Source organism: Bubalus bubalis, chromosome 1 (assembly GCF_019923935.1).
Source record: "Bubalus bubalis isolate 160015118507 breed Murrah chromosome 1, NDDB_SH_1, whole genome shotgun sequence".
In the NCBI taxonomy this organism is placed as follows: Eukaryota; Metazoa; Chordata; class Mammalia; order Artiodactyla; family Bovidae; genus Bubalus; species Bubalus bubalis.
In genome coordinates, this window is record NC_059157.1 from 169,742,733 (window position 1) to 169,756,254 (window position 13,522).

General features: G+C 38.3%; 1 non-coding gene across 1 annotated transcript; it reads left to right on the forward strand.

Moving 5' to 3' along the window:
• Window positions 1-11,920: 11,920 nt before the first annotated feature.
• LOC112587345 lies at window positions 11,921-12,024 on the forward strand. The gene has a single exon (XR_003111840.1). It is a non-coding gene; the product is annotated as a U6 spliceosomal RNA (small nuclear RNA).
• The last annotated feature ends 1,498 nt before the right edge of the window (window positions 12,025-13,522 follow it).

Here is a 13,522-nt window from a genome sequence, read left to right on the forward strand (position 1 = left end):
ACAGAGAGAGAATGTGGGGACAAACCTTATAAATGATTCTGTTAAAAGGCCCCAGGAGTAAAAGTTCTAATCCTCCTGCCTTAGAGGGGTACAGGCCAGGTCTCACCACCAGACTATGACTGGAGACACAGACCCCTGTGAAACTCCTGGCATTGATAAATAGTGTCCAATAACCTCAATAACCTTTATACTTGGTTTCTAGGCTTATAACCACCCACACAGTGAGCCCCTACAAGCTTCCAGATTTCCTTCCTCAGGATGGCAGGAAAGTTTCTGAAACAACTACTTCAGTATAAGATTAAATACTCAAAACAGTACTATTGAAGTTCCTAAACACTGAGGAGGTCACACCTTAGAAATAATGGCCAGTGGTGGTCATTCCATTTATAGTAAGTGGAACAGAAACTGATCCCCAGGAAAAGTCTCTTTTTTTTTTTTTTTTTTTTTTTCAGAAAGTAATTCCTCTGCTCTCCATTCCCTCATTTTTAAATAGTAGAAAGTAGATCAAAATAACCCCTCCCCTTAAGTAAGACTAAACTGCAAAGAATAGTAGGATAGAAAAATTATTAGTCTACCAGGAAGCAGTGAGGAGATGTTGAAATTCAATCCGGTGTAATTCTAAGCAACTCTGCTTTAGGTTGTAATGTAATCTCTCTTCCATGGATGAGAAGTATTTTCCTAAAAAATATTATCCTAAAAAAAAACAAAACCTGTTTGCATAGATACACATATAAAGTTGCTGAATTACAAATGGTGTTCTGAATTCTTTAAGAATCTTAAGAACTGTCTGTTTGAAAAGGAGCACTCCAAATACATTTACCATATAAAATGTCTATTTTTAAATGAATACAGTTAAAAAGTATAAAACATATTGAATCTAAAGTAGACTATTTCATCAAATATGAGAGTTGATTTTTTAACCAGAAAAGACAGGATGACACTGAAAAATCTGTGTATGAAATTTTAAAAATATACTAAATAATTTTGTTTACTAGAAGTGTCTATGGAGAAGGAAATAGCAACCCACTCCAGTATTCTTGCCTGGAAAATCACATGGACGGAGGAGCCTAGTAGGCTACAGTCCATGGGGTTGCAAAGAGTTGAACATGACTGAGCGACTTTACACTCAAAACAAAACCAGCTATCTTTGGTCTGATAAAGATCAGTAACAAGTACCAATAATTTATACTCTGAGTCTGAGGCCAGTCCTTGAAAGTAAATAAAAAGAGAGGAAGGAGGTGAGGAAGGATGTCAGCTTAGAATCTGGAAATGCAAACACTTCAGTTCTAGAAAATTGGGGAAGAGGTGACCTCATTACTTCCCTCTACTTTATTTATTTATTTTTTTTTTGCATTTTTTTTAAATTTTATTTTATTTTTAAACCTGAAACACTGTATTAGTTTTGTCTTACTTTCATTTCCAAAACATTCATTGCAAGTTTGAGGTGGTTTTGTTGGTGCTGTTGCTATTAAACCCCTGTTAGGAAAAATATATACAGTATAGGGAAAAAAGGCAAAAGGATGAGTGTATGCCCTTTCATTGTCATACTGGAACATTATTCAATAAGAGTCAGTCAACTAGGGGAGTATTCTTTTGTTTGACTCACTATCTACCATTGATTAAAGTTCAGATGCTGTAAAGTTAGCTATCAACTTGCAGAATAGAGATAAATTGCAAATGATTTTGATCTGATAGAGATGTAAATAATGTCTACCCTACAGAAAATACCACCCAACGATTAAAGCTTTATTGTCCTGTTCTGCACCTAATTTACTGTTCTTATTTCAGCATTCTTTTTTGAATATTCATTTGGTCCAGGGTGCCACCCTGCTGGTTTCCTCTTTAATGGAGTTGAATATATCTTTGACTCATTCTATATTTATATAAGCATTATGTTTTTAACTATCTACCTACTAATCTTTGACATCTTTAAATCTCAAACCATAATTTTATTTAAAAAATTGAATAATCAAAATAAAATTTCTATTGGTGTACATGAATTGCAAGGAATATAATTTTATATTGTACCCTAGCTACAAGAGCAATTACTATGAGATATGAAGTGAGAAATCTTGGGCATAGCATATTTGTTTCCATTCAAGAATTTGAATTTATGCACTAAAACTGAAGAGCTAACATATTATGTAAAATATGACATTTCTTTCATTTGAAACGAAGTGCAATTGAAGTATGTTATAATTTTAAACCTGGGTATACTTTACAAATAAAATTCTAACAAAACCCTGAGATAATGTGAAATTTATATGAATCCATGGAAAAGTTTCCACTTGAATCTTTTTGAGTATAAAATCTTCCACATTTTCTAATTATTTTTTAAATCAGTTGCATTTTATTTGGATATACTGTTGATAGATTTATAACATTCCTCATTGGATTCTTGAAGTCTGAATTTATAAATCCTAAGATATTATTGATCTGTGCTTTTCCAAGGGCTTCTATAAAACAGAATTTTTTATTAGAATTGTATTAGAATTATTTTATTAGAATTTTATTAGGTTTGTTTATTAGAATCGTTACTAAACTAAGGATACCAATAATGTATCTGAAGTAAGTATTTTTCACTTTTTATTCCAGTAAAAGCCTGAAAAGTCCATATATCCATGTTTTACTCTTTGATAATTACATGAGTTGTAATATATGAGGTGTTGCCTTGATATCCCTGGAACAACATGGAAGACTTTGATGGTATTGGGTTGATATGATCCAAACTGGGAGATCTGGATTTGTACATTGTAAACTTGGTATAACAATGTAAGTCATGAGACGTTGATTCCTTAGGATGTTATATTGTAAAATTAAAAAAAAAAAAAGAATTTGTAGCTCAGAAAAGGAAGCAAAATAAATTTAAATGTTTAAAAATTAGGAGATGATTTAGCAAATTTTAAAATATATATAAGAGCTTCCTAGGGCTCAGTGGTAAAGATCTTACCTACCAATGCGGAGATTCAGGTGATTTGGATTGGTTCAATCCCTGGATTGGGAAGATCCCCTGGAGAAAGAAGTGGCAATCCATTCCAGTATTCTTGACTGAAAAAAAATCCCATGAACAGAGGAGCCTGGTGGGCAGAGCATGCATGCAAAATATACATAACTAAATATTATACAAAAAAAATGCATGATTCTAGAATATTCTAGAAATTTAAAAATACTGAAAGAAAATGAAAGTCGCTCAGTCATGTCTGACTCTTTGGAATCCAATGGACTATACAGTCCTTGGAATTCTCTAGGCCAGAATATTGGAGTGGGTAGCCTTTCCCTTCTCCAGGGGATCTTCTCAGCCTAGGGATCAAACCAGGTATTCCTCATTGCAGGCAGATTCTTTACCAGCTGAGCTACAAGGGAAGCCCAAGAATACTGGAGTGGGTAGCCTATCCCTTCTCCAGTGAATCTGCCTGATCCAGGAATCAACCCAGGGTCTCCTGCACTGCTGGCAGATTCAACTGAACTATCAGGACAATATTTTAAATATGCTTTACTTTTATGTTTTTATTAGGGATGATGATGTTATAGACAATGTACAGAATTTTGAAAACTGAGCTATTTGCATTTTATTTTGTCTCAAGTGGAGCAGACCTTTCTCTCTCCTAATTGACAATAGCCTCCAAGGAAAGACTAGCAGCTAAAAGCCTCCTGTTTTAAGAATTTAGATAATCAGCTAATAATATGCCAAGGCCCTCAAAATGAAAGCTAGTGGAAACAGTTCAACTAAATTATCCATCACATTATAATTATACAGCTACACAAAAGCTGTATAATTTCTAGAACAGAGCAATTTAACTGCAAATCCTTAGAGTAATGCAGTTTAAAAACAAAAGGAAATACATAGAAATGTTTGGATTTTAGTAATTTTACTATGTGTATTAATGTTGTACATTTATCTTGAAACTATGGTACTGTTAACGTAGTAGGTAACTATGTTGAGTGTCTTAGGAATCTATTGATAGATTACTACAAGACATGTAGAGTATACTATATATTTTACAGTAGTATAAAAGAAAGAAGGAAATATTTTTAAATCAAGAATTAAATTAGGAATACTCTGTTGATAGAATGGGATTGGAAATTTCTCATGGGAAATATGCCCATTAGGCAAGACTGCTTCATTTCTTTACAAAATTTAAAAAACAACCCCCTCCCTTAAATCTTTCCTAATTCTGCAATGTCACTTCGGAAATGTATCCTAGCACCAGGTTCTATGACCACCAATACTGCTTTTCCCAGATTTCTTAGAAATCACAATGCAAGTGAAAAGCATCTTATTGGACAAAAAGTAAGCAAGCTTATGAGGTTGTACCAAAATTACACCAATTATAATGGGGCTCTCATTGCCCAAAGCTGTGATTATCTGAGCACCAAAAGGAGAAAACTGGCTGAAATTGACTCATACTTAAAATCTGTAGAGCCATAAACCCATAATAATACATGGGGGTGAGGGAGGCTAATGTAAAATAACCTGAGAAAAAAGGACTGAAAAAATATTTCTATTGCTTTGTACTCAATCAAGATGGTCTTACTGAATCGTCTGTCAATGAAGAATACAGAAGCAAATAAATGTAAAAACATCAGTTAAAAGGCATTTTCTGATTCATGGAAAACACCAATAGAAAGACTTAATAATGTATAACCTGGGTATAGAGAAAGCCACAGAAAAGGTACACATCCAACTAAAACCATCTTAAATATTTTTAAGACGTATATGATCTGAAGAATATAAAAGAACACAAAATTTCACCAGGTTCCAAGACTAAATTTCTCAGGATCCCCAAGTGAGGAGATTGACTTGGGTGGGAACTGCAGAGTTCTATGGTTAAACAGAAGAATCAGGCAATAGAAAGAAATGGAATTCAGGGGAACCGGCTAAAGGATCACCACCCTCTTGAAGATAGAGGATAATTGACATAGAAGTCATAAGTGGGAGAATTTAATTGGTGGTCCAGTGGCTAAGACTCTGTGTTCCCAATGCAGGGGGCCTGAGTTGGATCCCTGGTTAGGGAACTAAATCCCACGTGCTGCTACTAAGACCTGGTGCAGCCAAAAAAATAAATAAACAAATAAAAGTGGGACTCAGAGTATTCCCGAAAAGACCACCTGGGACTGGTCTCCAGGGTACCCAGGTACCTGGTTTAAACGTTACTTCTGGATATGCGGGGAGAGGCGGAGGAGGTATTTCTAGAAGAGATTAACATTTGAAATGGTGAACTGAGTTAAGGAGATGCTCTTCCTCCGTGCTGGTAGGCATCATCCGATTGGTGGAGGACCTGAATAGAACAGAAAGGTGAGGAAGGGGGAATTTTCTCTCTCTAATTGCTTGAGCAGACATTGGTCTTCTCCTGTCTTCACACTGGGATTTACACCATTGGGCCCTCTGGTTTTCAAGTCCTGACTTGGACTAGAAGTTACACTATTGATCCTGGTTGTCAGACCTTTGGAGTCAAACTGGAACCACACCATTGATTTTCCTAGATTGTGGAACTTGTCAGCCTCCATAATTGTTTGAGCCAAGTCCTTAAAATAAATCTCTTTATATTGACCCTTTCTCTGGAGCTCCTTGAGCAATATCACGGTACAAGGAAGCCTGAAAGACCTGCATGGAGACACAGGACAAGCAACCTTAGGACTGCCCTATAAATTTTTTTTTTTTTTTTTTTTTTTTTTTTTTTTTCTTTTCAGTTCCCATTTATTTTTGGCTCTTGGGGCAATGTCATCTTTTCAATATGAAAAAAAGCAGCAAGTTCAACACAATAGAAATCTGAAGTGTAGAATAGGACAAAATCAGGAAGTGGGGAAGCAGTAGCAGGAGAGATGAGATGTTTGCCAAAAGATGGAAGGTGTTCTGTCCCCTGTCTGGGGAATGACGTTTAGGTGGCAGCACATACCTTTCCATGTAGGTACAGAAGGGGCTGCTATTTATTTTTTTTTTATAAGAAAAGATGCGGTGGGGAGGGCTTTCTGGAGACTTAGAGACCAAGGCTATCTCTTGCTTCTCTTGACCCCCTTTCTCAAACAGGAGAAAGGAGGGGAATTCAACGTTATTATGAAGGAGATAAAGTGGAAGAGGAAGGGATTCCCACTTGGTAGGGTAGGGGCCAGAAACTTGCAAAGGTAATAGCTCAGGACAGAGCTTGGAAGGAGACTAAAAATGAAGATAATACTGTCAACACCTCTGCACAAGCTGAGAGGAGCGGGGAGATACCTGGCACCTAGGACTTCAGTACCCTGGATGCCCCTCTCCAAATCCAACCCTTTCTGGTAGGAACTTCTACTTGCTCAGTTTCCTTCCCCTGGGCCAGCACACTGGCCTAGGATGGCAGTCACCAATCCAGGTTTTCAGCACAAGGTTCTAAATGAGATTTGAGGAAACCCAGCCTCTTGGAGAGCTATCTTGAAAACAGAGAGGGAAATGTTAACTGGACAGATGGGAGGAGTGGGCACCAGAAGGAAAATGACAGGGTTACCCAGAATGCAGAAAATCTAGGCTCCCCAAGAGTGGAAAGAGAGAAGAGACATTCAACAAACAACAAATATTTATTGAGCGCCTATTATGTGCCAGGCACTGTTCTAGAATCCCCCCCAAAAAAGAAAAACAAGATAGATGCAGAAAATGCAAATTCTGAGGGAGAGGAAAGGGGTCATTGAGGAAGAAGGCTGAGGGGATTGAGAAGCCTAAGGTGATAGGGACTTGGCCTTAGGCCTCCTCTTCGGCCTCCTCACCGAAATCCTCTTCCTCTTCTGCGGTGGCATCCTGGTACTGCTGGTACTCGGAGACGAGGTCGTTCATGTTGCTGCCCTATAAATTTTAAAAGCCATTCATTCCTTCTTTATCTCACTTTTGCTGCTCTGTATAAGACATTTTCCTTTTAACCCACTGCTCACAGGTTCACCTTTCCCAAATATCTCTTACAGTGAATAATGACAGTGCTTAAAAAGGCAGAGTTAACAGAGTTAATTAAAATTTAAAAAAAAAAAAAAAAGTAGTTACAGGGACTTCCCTGGTGATCCAGTGGCTAAGACCCTACACTCTCAATGTAGGGGGCCCAAGTTTGATCCCTGGTCAAGGAACTAGATCCCACATGCTGCAACTAAAGATCCTGCATACCTCAATAAGTATCAAAGATCCAACATGCCACAACTAAGGTCTGGCACAGCCAAAGAAATAAAATAATAAATAAAATAAATAGTAATAAAATGTAGGTATAAATATGTGGATTTTTATATCTAGAGAAGAGAGAAAATGATGACAAAAATCAGAACCTCTATAATCAACAGAAATTTATAACAAATGTTATAAAATTTTAAATTTCAATTCACTTTTAAAATCCTTATTTTTTTCTCTCTGGAAGCAATTTCATGAACCCTTAAATATCACAATGCTCTTTGCTCTTCCAAAGTAATAACTTGACTCTCATTCTTTTTGGTGGATATCTGAATTTCTCTTCAGATCTGTATTTACTTCATTTATGTCTCCCTTGTTTCAGGGCTTCCCTGGTGGCTCAGACGGTAAAGAATAGGCCTGCAATGTGGAAGACCTGGCTTCCATCCCAGGGTTGGGAAGATCCCCTAGAGGAGGGAGATCGCCTGGGTTGGGAAGATCCCCTGAGGAAGGCAACCCCCTCAGTATTCTTGCCTGGAGAATCCCCATGGACATAGGAGCTTGGTGGGATACAGTCCATGGAGTTGCAAAGACTTGGATACAATTGAGTGACTAAGCACAGCATCCTTGTTTCAAATGTATATTTTATTTTTTAAAAATTCACATTTGATCTAATTTACTGTTAATATTCTCATTTTCAAAATATATACTTGAGTCACTTTTATTTCCTAAGAATTGAAGTATCTGACTTCTGACTGATAGATGCTCCCTTGTTCTTCCTGCATGCAAATTTTTTATAAATAGCACATGCCTTAGTTTCAAAAGCCTTTGATACTCTTTCCTCCCATCGGCTTAGTTGCCCCTCAGCATGAACTTCCCAAACCAGGGATTGAACCTATTTCCCCTGCATTGGCAGGCAGATTCCTAGCAAGTGGACCACCAGGGAAGTCATCCCATAGACATTTTGGACTTCCCTGGTGGCTCAGATGATAAAGAGTCTGCTTGTAAAGCTGGAGACCAGGGTTTGATCCCTGAGTCAGGAAGATCCCCTGGAGAAGGAAATGGCAACCCGCTCCAGTATTCTTACCTAGAAAATCACATGGATAGAGGAGCCTGGCAGGCTCCACCCGGTAGGGCCAAAAAGAGTCAGACACAACCGAGCAACTATAACACACCCTTTCCCATCCATGGCAGAGCCTGGGGATAAAACCTAGTATCTCATTAATCAAGTGTCTGATGAGTGGGAGTAGGGTATTTAATTAAGATTCAAGAATAGGTTCTATGACATCCGTTTGTTAATAAGTAATGGCTTGATTCATAGAATTTGGCCAAAATCTTACTTTAATTCTAATATATCCCTCGGATAGGGTGGTGGGAGACAGATGGTCTAAAAGATCCAGAATTATCAGAAGAAGTGAAGTTGCTCAGTCATGCCTGACCCTTTGCGACCCCATGGACTTTAGCCTGCCAGGCTCCTCAGTCCATGGAATTTTCCAGGCACGAGTACTGGAGTGGGTTGTCATTTCTTTCTCCAGGGGATCTTCCTGACCCAGGGATCAAACCTGAGTCTCCCACATTGCAGGCAGACTCCCGATATTTACAGAAGAACTTGGCAATTACTGAAAAGCTCTAGTCATGGCACAAGGCTATTTAACTAATTAAACATTAATATTCTTTTTGATTGAAATATAGTTGGTTTACAATGTGATGCTAATTTCTTTTGTACAGCAAACTGATTCAGTATATATATGTATCTGTTAAACTCCCAATCCATCTCTCTCCCACCCTGCTCCCATCTTGGCAACCACCCATCTGCTCTCTATAAACATTAACATTCTTACTGACTAGGTCAAAATTAATCAATAATGACAACTCAGACTTTGTATTTTTTAGATAAAGTTGGACACAATAATTTTTTTAAAATACCTTTGTAGGCATTTTAAAAACAAACAGGCTAAAGCTTGTCATTTTATCAATAAAATAATTTTGACTTAAACACATATTGATTTCTAATCATGCAGTCCAATTTTTTAAGAATGCAGATGTCTTTGGAAAGTCAAAAGACTCTAGGTGCCCTTCTCCACACTGTTAATCATCTGTGGGCAAGTCACTCAGATGTTAATATTTTTATCTATTGTTCCCTTTCCTCCCAGTATTGTAGTAAAGATCAATCTAGAAAATATACTTGACAGTGCTTCAAAAAGTTAAAAAAGGCTACCTGTATCACTGTTCTTTTTCCAACTGTGAAATACAATTTGTATTTCACGACAAGACAAAAAAATAAGCATTAAAATTTTTTCTCTGCCTTTTGGTTTCCTCTCTCCCCTCTACTGTGCCTTGCATATCAGCATTACATATCTGCCAAACAACCCCCATCAGCGGAAATACTGGTTCAACCATACAAAGCATTCTTCTGGCATTTTTCTCCTAGCATCAACAAGACAACTCCTTAAAAGATAACATTCCTTTTTGATATTGTATCTAGATTGTGCAAGCTGTCATTTAAGGTACAACCCTCTGTCTCTAAAAAGTTAAATAAATGTGCAGAACAGTTCTCAGAGCTTTCTGAGATGCTATTCTTAGGTTATAATCCTCAATTTGACTCCAATAAAATTTTCTACTTCTTTCTTAGATCAACTGATTAATTTTTGTCAACACTACCAAAGAGTGTATGATAGAAGGGGTTCACATACACCATCCAATCCTATGGGAACATTTATATATTTTACGAACACTCACACAACACTTCCTGTGTTTCAGGCACCCTTCTTAACCATTTGGAAAGTACAGCTCATCGAATGCATAATTCCCTATGAAGTAGATGTCCTTATCATGTCTGTTTTACAGATGAGGAAACTGAGGCACAGAGAGTTCACACAACTTTCTCAGGGTCACACAGGAAGTTGAATTGCAGAATTAAAATATAAACCTACCCCACTTCTTAACCACCACAGGAAGCTGTCACTAAAAGAAATAAAGTGAATCACATGTAGTTTCAGCTTGATGTTTAGTTTTGAGTTTTCAGCAGTTATACAAAGAAACCTGAATGATAAAGTCAACCATTTGAAGACTCTAAATTGCATATTTACATAAAAAATAAAATTAAAAAATAAACCTTTTTTTTTTTTAATCTCAATTTTTTAAAAGCAACTTTTCTCTCCCCTCCTTGGGTAATAATAAGACAACAATAAGAGAAGCACATGGTAGAGAAGAAAGTTTCTGGAGTTAGACTTCAGAACAGCTTAGTGCTGATATTCTTGAAGGGTCTTTTTTTTTTTTTTTTCAATTTTAATTTTTTATTTTATTTTTTAAATTATTTTAAATTTTATTTTATTTTTAAACTTTACAAATTGTATTAGTTTTGCCAAATATCAAAATGAATCTGCCACAGGTATACATGTGTTCCCCATCCTGAATCCTCCTCCCTCCTCCCTCCCCATACCATCCTTCTGGGTCGTCCCAGTGCACTATCCCCAAGCATCCAGTATCGTGCATCGAACCTGGACTGGCAACTCGTTTCATACATGATATTATACATGTTTCAATGCCATTCTCCCAAATCTTCCCACCCTCTCCCTCTCCAACAGAGTCCATAAGACTGTTCTATACATCAGTGTCTCTTTTGCTGTCTCGTACACAGGGTTATTGTTACCATCTTTCTAAATTCCATATATATGTGTTAGTATACTGTATTGGTGTTTTTCTTTCTGGCTTACTTCACTCTGTATAATAGGCTCCAGTTTCATCCACCTCATTAGAACTGATTCAAATGTATTCTTTTTAATGGCTGAGTAATACTCCATTGTGTATATGTACCACTGCTTTCTTATCCATTCATCTGCTGATAGACATCTAGGTTGCTTCCATGTCCTGGCTATTATAAACAGTGCTGCGATGAACATTGGGGTACACGTGTCTCTTTCCCTTCTGGTTTCCTCAGTGTGTATGCCCAGCAGTGGGATTGCTGGATCATAAGGCAGTTCTATTTCCAGTTTTTTAAGGAATCTCCACACTGTTCTCCATAGGGGCTGTACTAGTTTGCATTCCCACTAACAGTGTAAGAGGGTTCCCTTTTCTCCACACCCTCTCCAGCATTTATTGCTTGTAGACTTTTGGATCGCAGCCATTCTGACTGGTGTGAAATGGTACCTCATAGTGGTTTTGATTTGCATTTCTCTGATAATGAGTGATGTTGAGCATCTTTTCATGTGTTTGTTAGCCATCTGTATGTCTCTTGAAGGGTCTTGTAATCACTGTTCATGAGTATTTAAGGTCAAAGAACAATATTTGTGCTTTTTCTCATTCAAGATCTGCTGCTGAATCATTTCCCACAGATCAGGACCCCAGAGTCTCTCTTTTGTCTAGTCTACATGGGAGAAGAAAAAAAAATGGGCAGGAAGCAGAAAGATGCTACTCAGATAACACAAATTGCTGTGCTTTCTTTTCTAATCAGAAAGTGTAACTTAAAAAAAAATAAGCTATTCATTTATTTTTGGCTGTGCAGGGTCTTTGTCGCTGCACAGGCTTTTCTCTAGTTGCAGCAAGTGAGGGCTACTCTCTAGCTGTGGTGCACAGGCTTCTCACCGCGCGGCTTCTCTTGTTGTAGAGCATAGGCTCGAGGCACATGGTCTTCAGCAGTTGAGGGCTCCCGGGCTCTAGAGCACAGGCCCAGTAGTTGGGGTGCAATGGTTTAGTTGCTCTGTGGCATGTGGCATCTTCCCAGACAAGGGATCGAACCCATGTTTTCTGCATTGACAAGTGGATTCTTTACCACTAAGCGACCAAGCAAGCCCCAAAAAGTGCAACTTCGTGCTTGCTTTGGTAGCACATCTACTAAAATTGGAATGATACAGAGATTAGCATGACCCCTGTGCAAGGATGACATGCAAATTTGTGAAGTGGTCTATATTTTTGAAATATGGTATAGATGATCTTATTTGCAAACAGAAATAGAGACATAGACACAGGGAACAAATATATGATACAAAGGAGGAAGGAGGGGAGGGTGGGATGAACTGGGAGATTAAAACTGACATATATATATACTATCGATAGCATGTATAAAATAGATAACTACTGAGAACCTATGATATAGCCCAAGGAACTCTACTCCAATCTCTGAGGTGACCTAAATGGGAAGGAAATCCAAAGTAGAGGGGATATATGTATACATATAGCTGATTCACTTTACCGTACAGTAGAAACTAACACAACTTTGTAAAGCAACTATACTCCAATAAAAATATTTTTTCAGTGTAATTTTTACTCATAAAAAATAAAAGGAGGCCCTCTTCCCAAGCAGAAGTTCTAGTGATTGCTGCAGGTAAGGTTATTTAGTGAAGCTTAGTAACAATGGATTTCCTTTTTGGCTAGAGTTGCCATTGGCAGCAATTCTGGTTTTATACATCTTTCAGCAAGGTAATATTTCGAAAACGATGCCTCAGCATCTCGGAGAAGGCAATGCCAACCCACTCCAGTACTCTTGCCTGGACAATCCCATGGACAGAGGAGCCTGGTAGGCTGAGGTCCATGGGGTCACTAAGAGGTAGACACGACTGAGCGACTTCACTTTCACTTTTCACTTTCATGCATTGGAGAAGGAAATGGCAACCCACTCCAGTGTTCTTGCCTGGAGAATCCCAGGGACGGGGGAGCCTGGTGGGCTGCCGTCTATGGGGTTGCACAGAGTCGGACACGACTGAAGCGACTTAGCAGCAGCAGCAGCAGCAGCCTCAGTATCTTGTATCCTTAACAGGAACAAAAAGTTTTAAACACTGTGGCAGAATGAATAATTTCACAGTTGTTACTATTGTATAGCAAACACTCCAGGTAGAAAGTGCCTACTACGCAGCAAGTCCATCCTGTGCTCAGCAGGGGAGACCAACATAAGTCATGGAACACTTGACTGCGTGTCCTATAAAAAGGTCCCAGAGCAGTGGCAGAAGCTGTCAGAGGAGTAATAATGACAGAACAATGTGACTCGTGGTCTGACACATGCGTATAAAATACTGTGGAAGCACTGCAGGTGAACAGCTCCATCATGCTAGGCAAGCACTGATGAGGTAACCTTTAGTTTTGCCTTGAAGGGCAATAGAATTTTAACTGGTGGAGAAGGGAGGCTAAAGGTGTCCATATTTGAAGAAGGAGGAGCAGCATGAGAAAGGGCACAGAGGGATGAGAGGAAATAATTTGTTTGTGGGACTGATGATAATTCTTAGTGGCTGGAGGACAGCACCCATGGGAGAAGGCTGGTGGGAACTGAGGCTGGAGAGGAGTAGGGGATGATTCGTCAAGGGCACTTTAAGGAGTTTATATTTTATCCCATAGACAAAAAAGGTGGTTTTTTTTAGTTTAAAAGCAAGTCAGAGGCTTTCCTGGTGGTCCAGTGGCTTGGAAAATCTCATGGACAGA